Raw genomic sequence first — 18972 nt, forward strand, 5'->3', positions numbered from 1 at the left:
AAGGAGCCCCTGCCGGAAACCCTGGAGAGCTGCTGCCAGCCAGTGCAGGCAATAATGTATTTTTAATCTTTGTTGGAAGCCGCCCAGAGTGGCTGGGGAAACCCAGCCAGATGGGCAGGGTACAAATATTATTATTATTATTATTATTATTATTATTGAGCCAGATGGACCAATGGTAGAATCACAGGATTGTAGAGTTGGAAGGAACCCCCAGGTCACTTAGTCCAACCCCCTGCAATGCAGGAATCTTTTGCCCAACGTGGGGCTTGAACCCACGACCCCGAGATTAAAAGTCTTGTGCTCTACCAACTGAGCTATCCCAGGAGTCTTATCCATTCTGTTGTAAAGGTACAGCACAAGGTACTCTAACAGGGCAGTAGAAGCAAAGAGAAGACAGGTCCCTGTCCTCAGCAAGGGTGAAATCCAAGGGCCAAACTGATGCAACATGGGGGGATGCGAGGTTGTTGAGTTTTCAGGAGGATTAAAATTTTAAAAATGAGGATCGCTGCAAAATGTGGAGAACTGGAAAAAGGAGAAAACTGAGAGGAGCAGAAATGGACATACCCTTTCACCCCTGACTGAGACCCTGGGGAGCAGCTGCCAGTCAGAGCAGACAATACTGGCCTAGATTGGTACACAGCCTGGACTGGTGTTGGGCAGTGGCCTTGGAGAACAGGCTGTAGCTCAGTGATAGAGCATCTGCTTTGTGTGCAGAAGGTTCCCGGTTCAATCCCTGGCACTTCCAGGTAGGGCTGGGATAAGATTCCTGCCTGGAATCATGGAGAGATGCTGCCAGTCGGTGTGGGCAATACTGGGCTGCTTCTGATCTCCATATGGCAGACGTTTTCAACCTTTTTGAGCCCACGGCTCCCTTGACCAACTACATCCTTTCTGCGGCTCCCCTGTGGGGAAACGTGCTCAGACCCTCAGGAGCTCAGTTAGGTCACCCCTTGCCTGCAGAGCCGGCAGCACCTCACCCCTTTTTTGAACACCCTCCCTTGTGGAGGATTTCCTTGGCCTCCTCTCCTGTCCCCTCTCCTCGGGAATACTCGACCGCCTTCAGCTCCAGGCAACCAGACCCCCCCCCCCTTGGCCAGGCCCAGAGACCCCATTTGCCTGGAGAACTTGTAGCCAGGGCTGTTGAAACAAACAGCTGCACAGTACGTTTCCAAGCACAATTCAAAGTGTTGGTGCTGACCTTGAAAGCCCTAAATGGCCTCAGTCCAGTATACCTGAAGGAGCGTCTCCACCCTCATCGTTCTGGTCGGACACTGGGGTCCAGTGCCAAGGGCCTTCTGGTGGTTCCCTCACTGCGAGAAGCCAAGTTACAGGGAACCAGGCAGAGGGCCTTCTCAGTGGTGGCACCCGCCCTGTGGAACGCCCTCCCACCAGATGCCAAAGAGAAGAACAACTATCAGACTTTTAGAGGACATCTGAAGGCAGCCCTATTTAGGGAAGCTTTTAATGTTTAACAGGCCACTGTATTTTAATACTCTGTTGGAAGCTGCCCAGAGTGGCTGGGGAAACCCAGCCAGATGGGCGGGGTATAAATAATAAATTCTATTCTATTCACATGTCTCTGGACGCAGAGACGTGAGAGGGAATCAGAGGGAGGGAGGGAAGGAAGGAGGGGTGGGGGCCGGTGCTGCCCAGGGCACACCTGGTTACCATTCCAGGTGCCCCAGGGTGCCAGGGATGCACTGGTTGAAACCCTCTGCCTTATGGGAAAGCGGCATATTCCAGCATTGCAGGGGGCTGGACTAGATGATCCTCGGGATCCCTTCCAACTCTGTGATTCTATGCACCAATGGTCTGACTCTGCCAGCTTGCCACGTTCCTAAAACCGCTTGCAACCGCGCACAGGGAAACGTTAACGGAAGATGCCTTCCTGGGGGGAACATGCTGCTGGCCCCAGTCACGGAAACGCTTTGCGTACAGATGTCTGCTAACAAGTGCAAGAGGCAGGCCGGGCCGAGGGAGGGGGAGAGACAGACTTCTCCGTCCCTGACGCAGCAGCCAGATTTCGCACTCATTCCTAAATTAAATTCCAAGCGGCGCTTCGACTTGGGAGCGGGTGGGGGACGTGAGAATGTGGCAGAGGCTGCCTGCCACATCCACCTCTTCTGTGCTCTGCTCTGCTCTCCCTGCCCCCACCCCGCTCTCGCGTCCCCCTTCCCCACACCACCAACTCCGAGAGCGCGAGGCTGTCAGCATGTCAGCTGCGGTGCTGCCTAATTGTGAGCTCCTGGAGTTTAAAGAAACCCTCTCTGGCCGACTGCCACGCTGCAAATGGCTTCGTATGATTTTATCATTAGGAAGGGGGAAGGATGAGATGCGAGGGTGCGGCGGGAGGCGAAGATACGGGGAGCCAGAAAGGAGGGGTTTGCAAGGGGGAAAAACCACAACAACCTCCCAGCGCCCAGGAAAATGGCTTTGAGACTGGGTTGACTGTATTGACTATGGTTGCGCACATTTAAAGTAAGTTTTCCCTTGCAAAGGCTCCTGGGAACTATAGTTCTCCCCTTGCAGAGCTACAGTTCCCAGTGCCCTTCACAAACTACAGTTCTCAGGATTCTGGGGAAGGGGGCTTTAAACATGATTCAGAAGCATGTTGCCTGTGTCCAGGGATTACAGAATATCTCCAAATCAGGGGCGAGAAATTGGTTAGTCCAGGAGCCACGGTCCCCTATCAGCAACCTTCTGGGGGAGGGGCACATGCCAGGGGTGGGCGGGGCCAGAGGCAGAAGTGGGCGGAGCAAGGATCGTAGAACTGGAAGTCACCCCAAGGGTCATCTAGTCCAACCCCCTGCAATGCAGGGATCTTAGCTAAAGCATCCATGACAGATGGCTATCCAAGCTCTGCTTAAAAACGACTGAACTTTGGTGCTGTAAGCTACATTCCAGCCAGGAAAAAGCGAGAGGTTCATGCACACAGGAACACAAACTTCTGTCAATGCCTACTAGCCGTGATGGTTCTGCTCAGCCTCCACAGTCAGTAAGGCTTCTGAATACTAGTTTCTGGAAAATGCAGGAGGGGAGAGGGCTGTGGCGCAGTGTTAGAAACTGAGATATGAAAGCTAGGAGCTAAACGGCACCTTAAACCCAGGTTATGGGCGCAAGAACGGACTGTTGAGGCGTGCTTTTTTCATATAACAAGAATACAAAGCTGAAAACGAATGAACTGCAGCTAAAATATTATGTTCATATTTCACATGGTCTAGTCCAGGGGTCAGCAAACTTTTTCAGCAGGGGGCTGGTGCACTGTCCCTCAGGCCTTGTGGGGGGCCGGACTATATTTTTTTTTGCGGGGGGAAAGAATGAATTCCTATGCCCCACAAATAACCCAGAGATGCACTTTAAATAAAAGGACACATTCTACTCATGTAAAAACATGCAGATTCCTGGACCGTCAGTGGGCCGGACTTAGAAGGCAATTGGGCCAGCTGTGGCTCCTGGGCCTTAGTTTGCCTACCCATGGTCTAGTCCTTCTGCTGCCCACCACCCTAATATTCTTCAGAGGGTCTCTTCTCCGGTCTTCAGAGAGTAGCTGGAAGTGGGGAGAAAGAAAAAGGTCCTCCTTTCCTTCCACTCTGCAGTTTTAATCTGAAATCTTCGGCGCAATACTGTGCCCAGAACTCAGAAACTGCTCGCTCTAATGAAATACCCTGTCGCAAAATGTGCCTAGAATAATGGGAGTTTCGAACACAGCTCAGGCACCACTTGTCAGCTTCCCATGGGTATCTGAATGCTGGACCTGCTGGGCCACTGGTTTGATCCATCAACTGGGCTCTACCTACGCTCTTCTCTCTCCATCCTATGGGCAGGCAAGAATTATCACTGTTCTGGAAGACATTCCAGCCAGGTCAAAGCACTTGAGGCAGCGGAGCAGAGGATGGGGGCCACGCACTGCCATAGTTAAGGATGGAGGGAAAATGTGAGTTGCTGGCTTGACTGCACTGGCTATCAATTAGTTTTTGGGTTTAGTTCAAAGTTTTGACTTATAAAGCCTTAAACCAGTGGTTTTCAGCCAGTGTGCCGTAGAACCCTTGGGTGCCTTGAAAGATGGTCAGGGATGCCATGGGCAACCCTGGCTTCTGTCCCTCTTTCCTCCCCTCCCTCCTCTGATGCCCTTTTGCATCTCTGCCTCCCAAAGGCTTGTACAGCTGTTTATTGCAGCAGCCCTGGCTACAAGCTCCGCAGGCAAATGGCGTCTCTAGGAGGTACCTTTCTTTGGGGTGTTGGTGGGGGGCAGTTCAGAGACCAGGCTGCCTGGAGGACTCCCAAGAAGAGGGGAGAGGAGAGGAGGCTGAGGGAACACTCCACAAGGGATGCTGTTCAAAAAAGTGTGAGGGGCTGCCAGCTCTGCAGGCGAGGGGTGACATAACTGAGCCCCACAGGGGTGCCACAGAAAGAATGTAGTTTATTGAGGGAGCCATGGACTCAGAAAGGTTGAAAACCTTTGCCTTAAACGGCTCAGGACCATAATATCGCTTCTCTCCATTTGAAGTGACCTGGTCTTTGGCTGTTAACTATCAGGTCTTTAGTTTTAACTATGGCCTTTTTGAGAGGGTGGGATGTTTTAATCTAGTTTTTTTTTAAAAAAACCCATATTTTAGATTTTTTTTTTTAATTGCTGGTTAAAATATATTTTCTTTATTTATTAGATTTGTATGAAGCCCTTCATCCAAAGATCACAGGACAGATTCACAACATAAAAACACAAAATGAGAATGCAAAATACATAATAAAAGCAAACCAATAACCCCCTCCTCCCACAAACACATTTTAAAGGCCATACTATTTATTTATACAAATTGTAATATATATGCATAGTATATCTGTATGTATTCCTCTTTTTTTGCTTAAAATACTGTACGTTGCTTTGAGCTGCTACAGCAAAGAAAGTGACTAATAAATTTAATAAATAACAACAACAACAACAAAGTTGCATTTAAAGGAGAACTTAATTTGCACTTTGCAAAACAATAATGAAACACAGATCCAAACGCCGATGAATTTTGCAATGCATCTCTCCAGCCAAGCAACGTGTAGGGTAACATGTGCTGAAAAATGCAGCTACTGGTGAACACCACATGCAGAAGTGCATAATGTCTGGCCAAACTGCAAACACAAATATTGGGAGAATTAACGCTAAAATGCGGGCGAATTTTCAAGACGACCTTTTTATTTATTTTGAAGAATCTCCAATCGATGCAGGAACGTGGAGAACTGAACATAAAAGATTGGGGCGGGGGGGGGGATGAGAAAGGAAATCGAAACCGATATGATTTGCCCCTCCCTCTTCCCGATTATCCGTCTCTCCCCTTTCTGACTCCATACCCATTGGTGGTTCTGCTGCAGAGGTGGCTATTGTGTTAACCAGCAACAAAGCCTCTCTCTTTCCCCCCATTGCCGGCTCTCCAACCATGTGCAGCAATACTTGTGGGGCATGTCACTTCTCACCCATTCCAGACCTCTCCCCCTCCCCAATTAGAATTAATTAGCGCTGGGGGAATTGAAAGAGGGAAAGGAGGAAGGAGACAGAGAGAGACAGAGAGAGAGAGAGAGAGAGAGAGAATCAGGATCTGGTAAAAAAATATTCCAGCACTGCAGTGTACAGACAGGCCACAGCAGTCAGGCCTGACGTGCACAGGGACCTGGGGGGAAGGAAAAGGGGAGGGTGGCTGCATTTGAATTCTCTGTTTCTCTCTCTCTCTCTTTTTCTCCTCCACCTCTTGCAGGAGAAAAAAGGAGGAGCTGGCAGAGTCGTTTTCCCTCTCCCGGCCCTCCTCATTCATCTTCCCCGATCGCCCCTCCCAGCTGCACACGCTCCCTCGGAAATCAGCAGAGTGCAGCAGCTGTTCCTTGCACACTTCACTTGACCACAGATGATGATAAATGGAGCTGGGGTGGCGCCAAAATGGTGCGCGCGCAAAGGGGGGACGGGGGTGAGCAAGAGGGATGTGCTGAGCGGGGGATCCCTGCTGGGTTTGGCTGAAGCTTTCCTGTGTGCTCCCAGAGTACGGGCGGGCGGCGGGGAGTGTAGGGAGGAGGAATTCCCAAAGATTCCCATCCGTTGTTGGCATCCCGTCTGTCTCGAGGGACAATGGAGCGCACCTCCGGGGGTGAAGTCAAAGTGCAACACAAAAGTGACCTCCCCTGGGTGCAAGCCTGAGCAGTGTGTACGGAGGTCCTGGGCTGCCCAGACGACAAGAGGTTGGGCGACGTGGTCCAAAGGAAAGCAGAACAAGACGTTTGGCACCAGCTTGGAGTACAAGGCTCCACCCAAACGTCAGAGGGACTCCTCTTCAAATTTGTCAGGTTTTCCCCTTAGCCCAGTGTTGTAATGGCAAAGGTAGTGCAACAGGGCAAGGGAAGGCCTTCTGGGATGTATGCAGAGAGGGAGCAATGGTTTGAAAAGCTATCAGCCCTAATGGCCCCTTGGGCTGGCCACTTAATAATAATAATAATAATAAATAATAATAATAATAATAATTTATTATTTATACCCCGCCCATCTGGCTGGGTTTCCCCAGCCACTCTGGGCGGCTTCCAACTGAATATTAAAAACAGTACAGCATCAGACATTAAAAACTTCCCTAAAGAGGGCTGCCTTCAGTTGTCTTTTAAAAGTAAAATAGTTGTTTATTGCTTTGACATCTGCTGGGAGGGCGTTCCACAGGGCAGGCGCCACTACCGAGAAGGCCCTCTGCCTGGTTCCCTGTAACCTTACTTCTCGCAATGAGGGAACCACCAGAAGGCCCTCGGCGCTGGACCTCAGTGTCCGGGCTGAACGATGGGGGTGGAGACGCTCCTTCAGGTATACAGGACCGAGGCCATTTAGGTCTTTAAAGGTCAGCACCAACACTTTGAATTGTGCTTGGAAACGTACTGGGAGCCACTTGCATGCCCAGCCTTGCTTGCTCACATGTGAAATAATCAAATGACTCTCTCTCTCTCTCTCTCTCTCTCTCTCTCTCTCTCTCTCTCTCTCTCACACACACACACACACACACACACACAGAGGCAAGGGGAATCTCCACACCAGGACTCTGCCCAGAGGGCATTTGGAAATTGTCCGTCAACTGCCATCCTGCCTCCCTCTTCCCTTGGAGAATGGAGAGATACTTATGTTTAGAAACCTCTGGCGTTGGTGAGGTTGGAATGTGGTCTGCTAGTTGCCAAGGTAAGAGTCCAAGGCCAGAATGAGACCCTTAGCGGTCGAAAGCACTGAAAAGATTATGGTATCCCCCACCCACATAATACACTTCTTTTTTCACTAGGATATCCATTTCTATGCATGCTCTGCCGGAGTATACACATTTTTGCACACATTTCTGGGCTGGAGAGCTGCATTGCAAAATTCGGAGATTTACGGATTACAACGGACGGCTGCGTTTGGGTTCCCATGTACTGTTTTGGAAAGCGCAAACTGTTCAAAGTCACCTTTAAATGTGAGCTGATCTGAAATTCTCCCCTCTCCCTACTTCAGCTTTAATCATCCTGCAGCAAGGGTTGAATGGAAAGAAAAATCTGCTTGCTTTTTCACCTGACTACGAGGCTCAGTGAAGAGGAAGGAATCCTGAAAGAAGGTTCTCTCCTTCGTGCCACGGGTAATGAAGCCAGTCATGTTTCTAAAACCTTTACCTCCTCTGAAGAGGACCATGGCAACAAGCAGAACTCTGGTCGTCTTCTGGCCAAGTATGATGCTCATTTCAGCCCTAGGAGGAAAGTGGTTTTTAAAAAGGCCTGCATCTATCCAAAAGATCTCAGAAGCCCGCATAAACTCAGGTTACAGTGGTACCTCGGGTTAAGAATTTAATTCATTCCGGAGGTCCGTTCTTAACCTGAAACTGTTCTTAACCTGAGGTACCACTTTAGCTAATGGGGCTTCGCACTGCTGCAGCGCGATTTCTTTTCTTATCCTGAAGCAAAGTTCTTAACCCGAGGTACTATTTCTGGGTTAGCTGAGTCTGTAACCTGAGGCGTATGTAACATGAAGCGTCTGTAACCCAAGGTACCACTGTATTTGTTAGCATCTTATATCAACACTGTGAGTCTGTTGTTATAAAAGAGGAGAACCTTAACAAGAGATTTGGTGCTTAGGATTCTAGACAATAAAGGTCTAACTCAGATGCTCCAAGTGTCCCTATTTTCCAGGGACAGCCCCAGATTTACAGAGGACGTCCCCATTTCTGATTTTTTCCTGGAATATTGGAGGGGATGGAGTTATGCAGCGCCCCGAGGCAAGGAGATAAGTAACTATACAACCTTTAGAAGACATCTGAGGGCAGCCCTGTACAGGGAAGTTTTCTCATAATTATTGATTATTATTAATGTCATTGAATGTATAATCTGCCCTTCCCTCCAAAGGAGCCCAGGCAGGCAAACAACAAGTGATAAAACAATGAAAAAGTATTTAGAAACTTCTTAAAACCATTCTAGAACATAGAATCATAGAATCATAGAATAATAGAGTTGGAAGAGACCACAAGGGCCATCGAGTCCAACCCCCTGCCAAGCAGGAAACACCATCAGAGCACTCCTGACATATGGTTGTCAAGCCTCTGCTTAAAGACCTCCAAAGAAGGAGACTCCACCACACTCCTTGGCAGCAAATTCCACTGTCGAACAGCTCTTACTGTCAGGAAGTTCTTCCTAATGTTTAGGTGGAATCTTCTTTCTTGTAGTTTGGATCCATTGCTCCGTGTCCGCTTCTCTGGAGCAGCAGAAAACAACCTTTCTCCCTCCTCTATGTGACATCCTTTTATATATTTGAACATGGCTATCATATCACCCCTTAACCTCCTCTTCTCCAGGCTAAACATGCCCAGCTCCCTTAGCCGTTCCTCATAAGGCATCATTTCCAGGCCTTTGACCATTTTGGTTGCCCTCCTCTGGACACGTTCCAGTTTGTCAATGTCCTTCTTGAACTGTGGTGCCCAGAACTGGACACAGTACTCCAGGTGAGGTCTGACCAGAGCAGAATACAGTGGCACTATTACTTCCCTTGATCTAGATGCTATACTCCTATTGATGCAGCCCAGAATTGCATTGGCTTTTTTAGCTGCCGCGTCACACTGCTGGCTCATGTCAAGTTTGTGGTCAACCAAGACTCCTAGATCCTTTTCACATGTACTGCTCTCAAGCCAGGTGTCACCCATCTTGTATTTGTGCCTCTCATTTTTTTTGCCCAAGTGCAATACTTTACATTTCTCCCTGTTAAAATTCATCTTGTTTGTTTTGGCCCAGTTCTCTAATCTGTCAAGGTCGTTTTGAAGTGTGATCCTGTCCTCTGGGGTGTTAGCCACCCCTCCCAGTTTGGTGTCATCTGCAAATTTGATCAGGATGCCCTTGAGTCCATCATCCAAGTCGTTGATAAAGATGTTGAATAAGACCGGGCCCAAGACAGAACCCTGTGGCACCCCACTAGTCACTCTTCTCCAGGATGAAGAGGAACCATTGATGAGCACCCTTTGGGTTCGGTCAGTCAGCCAGTTACAAATCCACTGAGTGGTAGCATAGTCAAGACCGCATTTTACCAGCTTCTTTACAAGAATATCATGGGGCACCTTGTCAAATGCCTTGCTGAAATCAAGGTAGGCTACATCCACTGCGTTCCCTTCATCTACCAGGCTTGTAATTCTGTCAAAAAACGAGATCAGGTTAGTCTGACATGACTTTTTTTTCAGAATTCCATGCTGACTATTGGTGATCACAGCATTCCTTTCTAGGTGCTCACAGACTGTTTGCTTAATGATCTGCTCCAGAATCTTCCCTGGTATTGATGTCAGACTGACTGGGCGGTAATTATTTGGGTCCTCTCTTTTCCCCTTTTTGAAAATAGGGACAACATTTGCCCTCCTCCAGTCTGCCGGGACTTCGCCTGTTCTCCAGGAATTCTCAAAGATGACTGCCAGTGGTTCTGAAATCACATCTGCCAGTTCTTTTAATACTCTTGGATGCAGTTCATCTGGCCCTGGAGACTTGAATACATCTAGACTAGCCAAGTATTCTTGTACTATCTCCTTAGTTATTCTGGGCTGTGTTTCCTCTGCTGAATCATTTGCTCCAAATTCTTCAGGTCGGGCATTGTTTTCTTTATCGGAGAAGACTGAGGCAAAGAAGGCATTGAGGAGTTCAGCCCTTTCTGTGTCCCCTGTTTGCATTTCACCATCTTCTCCTCTGAGTGACCCCACTGTTTCTTTGTTCTTCCTTTTGCTACGAACATACCCATAAAAGCCTTTTTTGTTGCTTTTAACCTCTCTAGCAAGCCTGAGTTCATTCTGTGCTTTAGCTTTTCTGACTTTGTGTCTACACGTGCTGGCTATTTGTTTGAATTCCTCTTTGGTGGTTTCCCCCCTTTTCCATTTTTTGTACACATCCTTTTTTAAGCTTAACTCAGTTAAAAGTTCTTTAGATAGCCACCCTGGCTTCTTTAGGCACCTTCCATGTTTCCGTCTCATTGGTATTGCCTGAAGTTGTGCTTTTACTATCTCCCTCTTAACAAACTCCCAGCCATCATGAACTCCCTTTCCTTTTAGTATTACTGTCCATGGGATCTCACCCAGCACTTCCCTAAGTTTTATGAAGTCGGCTTTCTTAAAGTCGAGAAATTGAGTCCTAGTATGCTTGGCTGCTCCTTTCTGCTGTATAGTAAACTTCAGAAGAGCATGATCACTCGCGCCTAATGATCCTTCCACTTCTACCCCACTAACCAGGTCATCAACATTGGTTAGGACCAGATCTAAAATGGCTGTTCCTCTTGTTGCTTCTCCCACTTTCTGGAATCTGTTTGACCTTATGCTCTTGGCTGAGTTTGACATCCAACAAATATCCGGGTAATTGAAGTCCCCCATTACTACTATCTCCCTTCCTTTTGCATGCTTGGCCATCTGTTCCAGGAAGGCATCATCTATGTCCTCCGTTTGGCTTGGGGATCTATAGTAAACTCCCACAATGAGGTCACTGTTATTCTTCTCTCCCTTAATTTTGACCCAAATGCTCTCACTTTGGCTTTGAGGTTCTAAATCTTGGATCTCTTCACAGGTATACACATCCCTGACATATAACGCCACTCCTCCTCCTTTCTTGTCTGGTCTGTTTCTCTGAAATAGATTGTATCCCTCCATTATTACATTCCAATCGTGGGACTTATCCCACCAGGTTTCAGTGATTCCTATTATGTCATATTTAGTTTGCTGTACCAAGAGCTCAAGCTCATCTTGTTTATTTCCCATACTTTGCGCATTAGTGTACAGACATTGAAGTCCATTAATCATTCCCCCGTGTCTCTTATTTAAGGATTCTTTCCTCCCACCACTAGGTCTGCGTGCTGTTTGCTCCATTCGGTCTATGACATTTGGATGATCATCTTCATCAATTGATAGACTCCTACCTTCAGGAGCACTGTCTCCCTCCCCCACATTAGTCAGTTTAAAGCCCTCCTGATGAGGTTTCTGAGATTTTTTGCAAAAACATTCCTCCCAACCGTTGTGAGGTGCAGCCCATCGCTTGCCAGAAGTCCATCTTCAAGAAACTGCATTCCGTGATCTAAGAATCCAAACCGTTCCTGTTTACACCATTTGCGAAGCCAGTTGTTCACTTCCACTATTTTTCCCTCTCTCCCTGGGCCACGTCGTTCAACTGGGAGGACAGATGAGATGACAATTTGTGCATTTAATTGCTTCAGTTTCCTGCCCAGAGCCTCGTAATCTCTTTTGATCTTCTGGAGGCTATTGCTTGCAGTGTCATTGGTTCCCACATGAACCAAGAGGAAGGGGTATTTGTCAGTGGGTTTTATGATTCCTTGCAGTCGTTCAGTTACATCTTGGATCTTAGCCCCGGGGAGACAGCACACTTCCCGAGACATCTTGTCAGGCCCACAGATCACTGCTTCTGTTCCCCTCAGTAGGGAATCCCCTATCACCACTACACGCCTCCTCTTAGGTCTGGTCGGGGTTCTTCCATGAGCTGTCCGTTCCAAGGTCGCCTGCACATTCCCTGAGGACTGCCTTTGCTGCTCGTCTTCATATACCTGATCGACTGTAATGAGGGAGAGATCCTCAAATGGAGTCTGCTCTTCGTCTTCCATGCTAGGGGAAAGGACCTCAAAGCGATTGCGTATTTCTAAACAATCAGAGCGAACCCTAGGCCTCCTACTTCTTTGAGTCACGTTTCTCCATATATCTGGCTCCTGTGTTGGTGAACTAGCCTCCTTCTCTGGGGAGTCCCCTGTCTCCTCCTTGGTGGAGACGGTGTGCTCTGTTGCTTCCAAGAAGAGCTCCAGCTCTCTAATTCTTTGGAGCGTAGCTACACGTTCCTCCAGTTGCTGGACTTTGTCTTTTAAGAGGGCAATCAACATGCAATTGCTGCATGTAAAGCTGCCTGCAACCTTTGGCAAGATGGCAAACATTGCGCAGGAACCACAGGCGACTGCAGCTGTTCCCTCACCCTCCATCTTGAGAAGGTGTCGTTGGGGGTGACTACAGCGGTCCTCCATCATAAAAAGCGTGAAGACAGGACAAATAAATCCTCCCAAATAAACCTATATCTCCCCCAACAAACGTTTGAGACTAGCTCCCCTAAATCTAAAAGATGGATCAAACTGCGCGCGCCGCTAGGCGCGCGCCGCTGCCCTACAAGCTCTGACAAGCTCCTCCCACAGCTAATCACCTACCTCAACAGAAGCCCTGCCCCCTCTGACCTTTGCACAGAGAAAACAGCTAATCAGCCACAAGAACTCGCACAAGAAAACCCTTTTTGTTCCTTCTTCAGCTGCTGCCCTACAAGCTCTGACAAGCTCCTCCCACAGCTAATCACCTACCTCAACAGAAGCCCTGCCCCCTCTGACCTTTGCACAGAGAAAACAGCTAATCAGCCACAAGAACTCGCACAAGAAAACCCTTTTTGTTCCTTCTTCAGCTGCTGCCCTACAAGCTCTACAAGCTGCCCTACAAGCCCTACAAGAACAGAAGCAGACTGGGAAAGATCTGAACTTACAAGGCTTGTCAGAAGTGGAAGGTCTTCAGCAAACACTGAAAAGATAACAGATAAGGCAGCCATGAACCTCACTGAGTGCTCTTGGGTCAGTCAGTCACTCTCAGCCTTACCTACCTAACCGGGGTGTTGTGAGGAGAAAATGGGGAGGAGAAATAAAAGGCCTAATTTCTGTGTTGTGCAGAGCAGCCCTCCTGATAGGATGATATCTGCAGGAGGCCCTCAGCTGCAGAGTACAGATATCAATCAGATATAGAAGGGTTGAGATTATCCTGATCCCAAGTTGTATAGGGCTCTGTGCACCAAAACCAGCATCTCAGCCTGGTAGTTAACTGGCAGCTAGATCCTACGAATGCTGCAGAAGACGTAGACCAAATCAAGATGAAGCACGACACCCGTACCTAATAAACCCTTGGAAAGGCCAGCACCTGATCTGTATGAATTGGGAGGTTAACCTGTTATACTGAGATACTCCTCTTTCCTAACCATTAATTCCCATGGTGTCGCTACACAACTGAAGAACGTAATGGTCTGCTTCAGGACTCCAGATGAACTTGTGACTGACAATGAAACCAAGTCCACAGAGGCAGAGTTCCACTCACTCCAGATACCTTTTGATTTTGGACATATTACCACTAGCCCTATGGTTTTCCCAGTACTGATGTATGGAAGTGAAAGCTGGACCATAAAGAAGGCTGATCGCCGAAGAATTGATGCTTTTGAATTCTGGTGCTGGAGGAGACTCTTGAGAGTCCCATGGACTGCAAGAAGATCAAACCTATCCATTCTGAAGGAAATCAGCCCTGAGTGCTCACTAGAAGGACAGATCCTGAAGCTGAGGCTCCAATACTTTGGCCACCTCATGAGAAGAGAAGACTCCCAGGAAAAGACCCTGATGTTGGGAAAGATGGAGGGCACAAGGAGAAGGGGATGACAGAGGACGAGATGGTTGGACAGTGTTCTCGAAGCTACCAGCATGAATTTGACCAAACTGCGGGAGGCAGTGGAAGACAGGGGTGCCTGGTGTGCTCTGGTCCATGGGGTCACGAAGAGTCGGACACGACTAAACGACTCAACAACAACAACAACCACTAGCCCTCACAGGTGGCAGCCAGTGACCATTCGAACTGGTAGGGTGAAAGGCAGGGAGGTCAACAGGAGGTGGCGCCAGAGCCAATGACAAGCAGAGCCACAGCTTGGCTGAAGTCAGAAGGTAGGCAGGTGGGGGCTCACTGAGGGCAGACAGAGGTTGGTGGGGCAGCACTACATTTGCCCATATGGGTCAGCCTCCTCTGGTCCTGACTATACTCTTGCAAATGGGGATGCAGAGAGAGAACTGCAGACTGCAAAGGAAATCTTGAGTCGGAATGCACCAGCTATTGCTTTCTTAAGCCACAGATCAACATCACTGAACACCCAGCGGAGAAGACTTTCATTCCAAAGCGGCTTGACCTGGAAAGAGATGCTGCTTCTGATTAAGTTGCGAAAATTTCTACAACCAGCACAATTCAGTGCAGGAACGACCACGTTCCGAGTCAGGAGAGTTTCTGTCAAGCTTGGTGGGGGGAAAGACATGGGAGGGGGCGGCTAATGCACAAAGAAGAAGAAAATGGAATGCCCCAATCAGATGAGACTGGGCCGGCCCTACCATTAGGGCCATTACTGGGCAGAATAAAGGCTGCCCACTCCCGAGCTACAGTCTCACACCTGAGAGAGCCAGATGCAGCTTCCTAGGAAGCTCATTGTGTGACCTTGGACCAGTTGCTCTTTCGCAGCCTTAGCAACCTCCCAAGCCTGGTGCTGAGGATAAAGTAAGGGAAACGTTTGCAGAGCCTTGAGCTCTTTGGTGGAAAGCCAGGGTGTGTTTTTTTTTAAAGAAAAGAAAATGAAAAACATAAAAGTATAATGCAAGATGCCACTCTCTTGCAATTTTCTCTCCGGAGCAGGCAGGAGGCCTTGGCCACGGGGAGCGAAGGCCAATCTATTGTGTCTCGCTGTGCTGTCTTTTCTCATGCCTGCTCCTCCAATTCCATCTTTGAAGTCCCCCCCCCTCACTTTGGTCCCCGCGGAGTCCCTCCTCCTCCTCACGTCTCCAAGCCATTAGCCATTGTAAATAATGGCCCCTCCGCTCCCTCCCTTCCCCCTCTGCCTGCCCGGCTGTGAGGGGCGGCTGTCTGGGAAGGAGGCCGGGGCGAGGTTGTAGCAGGAGTTCACCCAGGCGGCCTTTCACAGCTCTCTCCGGGAAAAAGGCAGGGGGGCGGGCGGGGGTGGGGTGGGGGGTTGCCTCATTGCAGAGGCTCATTCAGCAGCCGCCCTCAGTGAAATATTTATTCCTGGGCTGCCTTTTTCTTTTTTCCCCCAGTGGGGGTGGGGAGGGAGGTTAAAAGGACAATGTGCTTTCAAGAGGGAATTATTGAGCTGAAATCACTGCGAACTATGGAAGAGAGAGAGAGGGGGAAAGTGATATTTCGATTCAGAAGTTCATAACTGGCTGCACTGATCTCCACCTTCCCAGTTATCACCCTCCATCTTTCCAATCGACTCAAAAGCGGGGGGGGGGAGAGAGCTTTTTGAGGTGGGAGGAGCAATGATCCTATGTCTCATTGTGGGGGGTGGGGAGGTTAAAAAGGGCCAAGGCTTGAAAGGAAAGGTGTTTACCCACATTGCAGCTGGCAAAGGGGCAGGAGTCGTTCCGTAGAAGCCACCAGTTTGGTGCCAAGTGGAACCATGTCATTGCAAAGACATGCTGGCTGGTGAAGCGGGCATGCAATGCAGGTATTTCCTCCTGATGAGGAGAGGTCGCAGTTCAATGGTAGCTACAAGGACCGAGTGCGGGGCATGCCAAAGCACCCAAGTTCAGCCCCTGGCATCTCCAAAGAAAAAGCATCCGACAGGACGGAGTGGGAGAGACAGATGCTGGAGACCCCGGGCATCTGCTGCCAGTTAGGGCCCATCCACACTTGCCCCAAAATCCAGAGTTTCTGTGGTCAGCCGGTCAGCTTGAAGGCCATACCAGAGCACCTTGTACTCTGGTGCACAGCTTTTAAAATGTGCAATTTCTGCATCCATCCTTGGATTTTCCATTATTATTATTAATAATAATGCTATCAATGGCTACTACTCGTGACACCTGTGTACTACCTTCGGTTTTGAATGTGGCATGGCTCTGATATGAGCTGCTGGTGATCACCATTAGGGGAATTTGCTGATGTGCTCAGATCCTGCTTGTGACGTTTCCCACAGGCATCTGGTTGGCCATGGGAAGAACAAGGTGCTGGGCTCTTGCCTGAACCAGCTATGCTCATCTTATGTTCTCGTATTCTTGTCTCAACATTTTCACAGAGCTGAACTGCATCACGAACTGAGAAATTAACAGGAGGAATGTTAAAAGGAAACCCGGCTTCACTCAGCCAACGAACCACAGAACGGGGCGAGGGTTGTGGGTTTTTTGGTTTTAAACGAGTGTGGAATGAACAGCACCATCTTCAACAATGGGAAGTCCCGCCTGTGAAGGCTCCTGTGATGGCTCTCCGCCTCCCCTCTTTGAATCATCGCCAACCTCTGTGGAGGTGAGGTGTGCAGAGGAGAGACAGAGGGAGGATCAGGAGACAGGAAATGGGACTGAGATTACACTGGGAGGTCCCATGAGCAATGTGGACAGCCAGATGCAAGGACATCTGATAAGGTAGACTGGCCTTGGCTGCTGATTCCCAGGCTACACAAGACCTTTCAGCTCCTTTCCCAGAAAACAAACAGGAAACTCCCCTCCCCAAGTTTATGAAGGGCTTCCAAAGAGGATTAGACAAATTCATGGAGGACAAGAATTCTAGCCAGGATTGGCTCTGTTGCACCCCAAATGGATACCAGCTATGGCTATGCCTTCTAGTTGCTGGGAACCACATATGGGGAGAGTGGCTTTTGTCCTCAGATCCTGCCTACAGACATCTGGTTGGCCACTGTGAGAACAGGATGCTGGACTAGATGGGTCATTGGCCTGATCCAGCAGCCAAGCTCTTCTTAGGAAAAGAACAAGAGTGATTTTTAGAAAACCGAGTCTGGAGGCAAGGTTGTATTTTATAGGTACCACATACATAGTAAAGGTAAAGGGACCCCTGACCATTAGGTCCAGTCGTGGCTGCTCTGGGCTTGCAGTGCTCATCTCGCTTTACTGGCTGAGGAAGCCGGCGTACAGCTTCCAGGTCATATGGCCAGCATGACTAAGCCACTTCCGGTGAACCAGAGCAGCTCACAGAAACGCCGTTTACCTTCCCGCCGGAGCGGTACCTATTGATCTACTTGCACTTTGACGTGCTTTCGAACTGCTAGGTGGGCAGGAGCAGGGATCGAGCAACGGGAGATCACCCCGTTGTGGGGATTCGAACTGCCGACCTTCTGATCGGCAAGTCCTAGGCTCTGTGGTTTAACCCACAGCGCCACCCTTACCACATACATACCCCACATTTAAAGAAGGAAGGTTTCTAGCATGTCAAGTCCTCCAGCCCCATAAATCAGTAATAAAATATTACAAAGCAGTATCGAAACATCAAGAAACAAAGCAAGATCTGTGAGAAGCAGCATGTGTTATTCACGATTATCCTTATGAGATGGTCAAGTCTCTAGGACCTACTTAAAAGTGGGGAAAGAAGGGGCACAGTGTAGTTGACTGCCATCTTCCCTACTCAGGCTGGGTGATATTTTCAACATCATGATATATCACCAGCTAAACATCACGATATACTATTATATTACAATGTCTGAAATAAGGATGAAGCTATGTAGAATCATTGACTGGCTTCACGGTTTTTCCTGCATCGTGATTTTTGCATAGCACACACACACACACACATCATGATTTTTGCCAGGTCAAAAATTATGAAACCGATATCACGATATGGTTCAAACCTGTTTTGGATGACATATCGCTATATCACTCGGCCCTAGCCCCTACCCTCTAGGGCAGCGAACAAGGTCTCAAGAGTCTGATCTTACAACATGGGGAAGTTATGGGAAGAGACGTATCTCAGTGGTAGAAGGTCTGCTTTGCAGCCTCAATTTCAATCCCTGGCCTCTTCAGGTGAGGCTCAAAAAACCCCTGGAGAGCTGCTGCCAGTGTTCACAATACTCAGCTAGATGAACCAATGGTCCGACTCAACAGCAATAAAACTGCCAGCACATTTGCAAAGCCAAGCAGAGTCTGGTATGGTTTCAAATTGGATGGGGGACGGTGTGTTGAGATTCCTGCATCGCAGCGGGTTGGACAAGATGACCCTCAAGGTCACTTCCAACGCTACAATTCTGAGATTCTATGAAGACAGCTACTAGTGTTCCCAAAAGTCCATCTGGGCAGAGGGGCTCCTGGGAGAGCTGTCAGAGGGGAGGGACATCATTTTAGCCCAAGCCATGCTGTTCCTAGGATGGAAAGCCTTCCTGCATATCCTTATACAGTGGTACCTCGGGTTAAGTACTTAATTCGTTCCGGAGGTCTGTACTTAACCTGAAACTGTTCTTAACCTGAAGCACTACTTTAGCTAATGGGGCCTGCTGCTGCTGCTGCGCCGCCGGAGCCCGATTTCTGTTCTCATCCTGAAGCAAAGTTCTTAACCTGAAGCACTATTTCTGGGTTAGCGGAGTCTGTAAACTGAAGCATCTGTAACCTGAAGCGTATGTAACCTGAGGTACCACTGTATCTCAATTCAGCCAGCAAAAAACAAAAAAACAAAACCAGTTTGAAATTGTGTGCATGCGCTTTCCCCCCTTAAGGTTACACTACACAATTATTTTGATTGATGAATGATCAATAAATGCATGGCTGGAGGTTTTGTGCTTCTGGATACCAGTGGCTGGAAGCCGGAGGAGGTGAGAGGGCTCTTTGTGCTCAAATCCTGCTTGTGGGTTCCCCACAGGAATCTGGTTGGCCACCATGAGGACAGGACGGTGGATCACAGGCCTGATCCGGCAGGCTCTCCCTATGTC

General features: G+C 48.7%; 1 protein-coding gene and 1 non-coding gene across 3 annotated transcripts in view; both read right to left on the reverse strand.

The window, feature by feature from the left end:
- Positions 1-18972, reverse strand: part of RAI1 (retinoic acid induced 1) — a 220479-nt gene that overhangs the window by 40378 nt on the left and 161129 nt on the right. The window lies entirely within an intron of this gene.
- TRNAK-UUU (transfer RNA lysine (anticodon UUU)) lies at positions 252-325 on the reverse strand. The gene has a single exon. It is a non-coding gene; the product is annotated as a tRNA-Lys (tRNA).

Source organism: Podarcis raffonei, chromosome 14 (assembly GCF_027172205.1).
Source record: "Podarcis raffonei isolate rPodRaf1 chromosome 14, rPodRaf1.pri, whole genome shotgun sequence".
Lineage (NCBI taxonomy): Eukaryota > Metazoa > Chordata > Lepidosauria > Squamata > Lacertidae > Podarcis > Podarcis raffonei.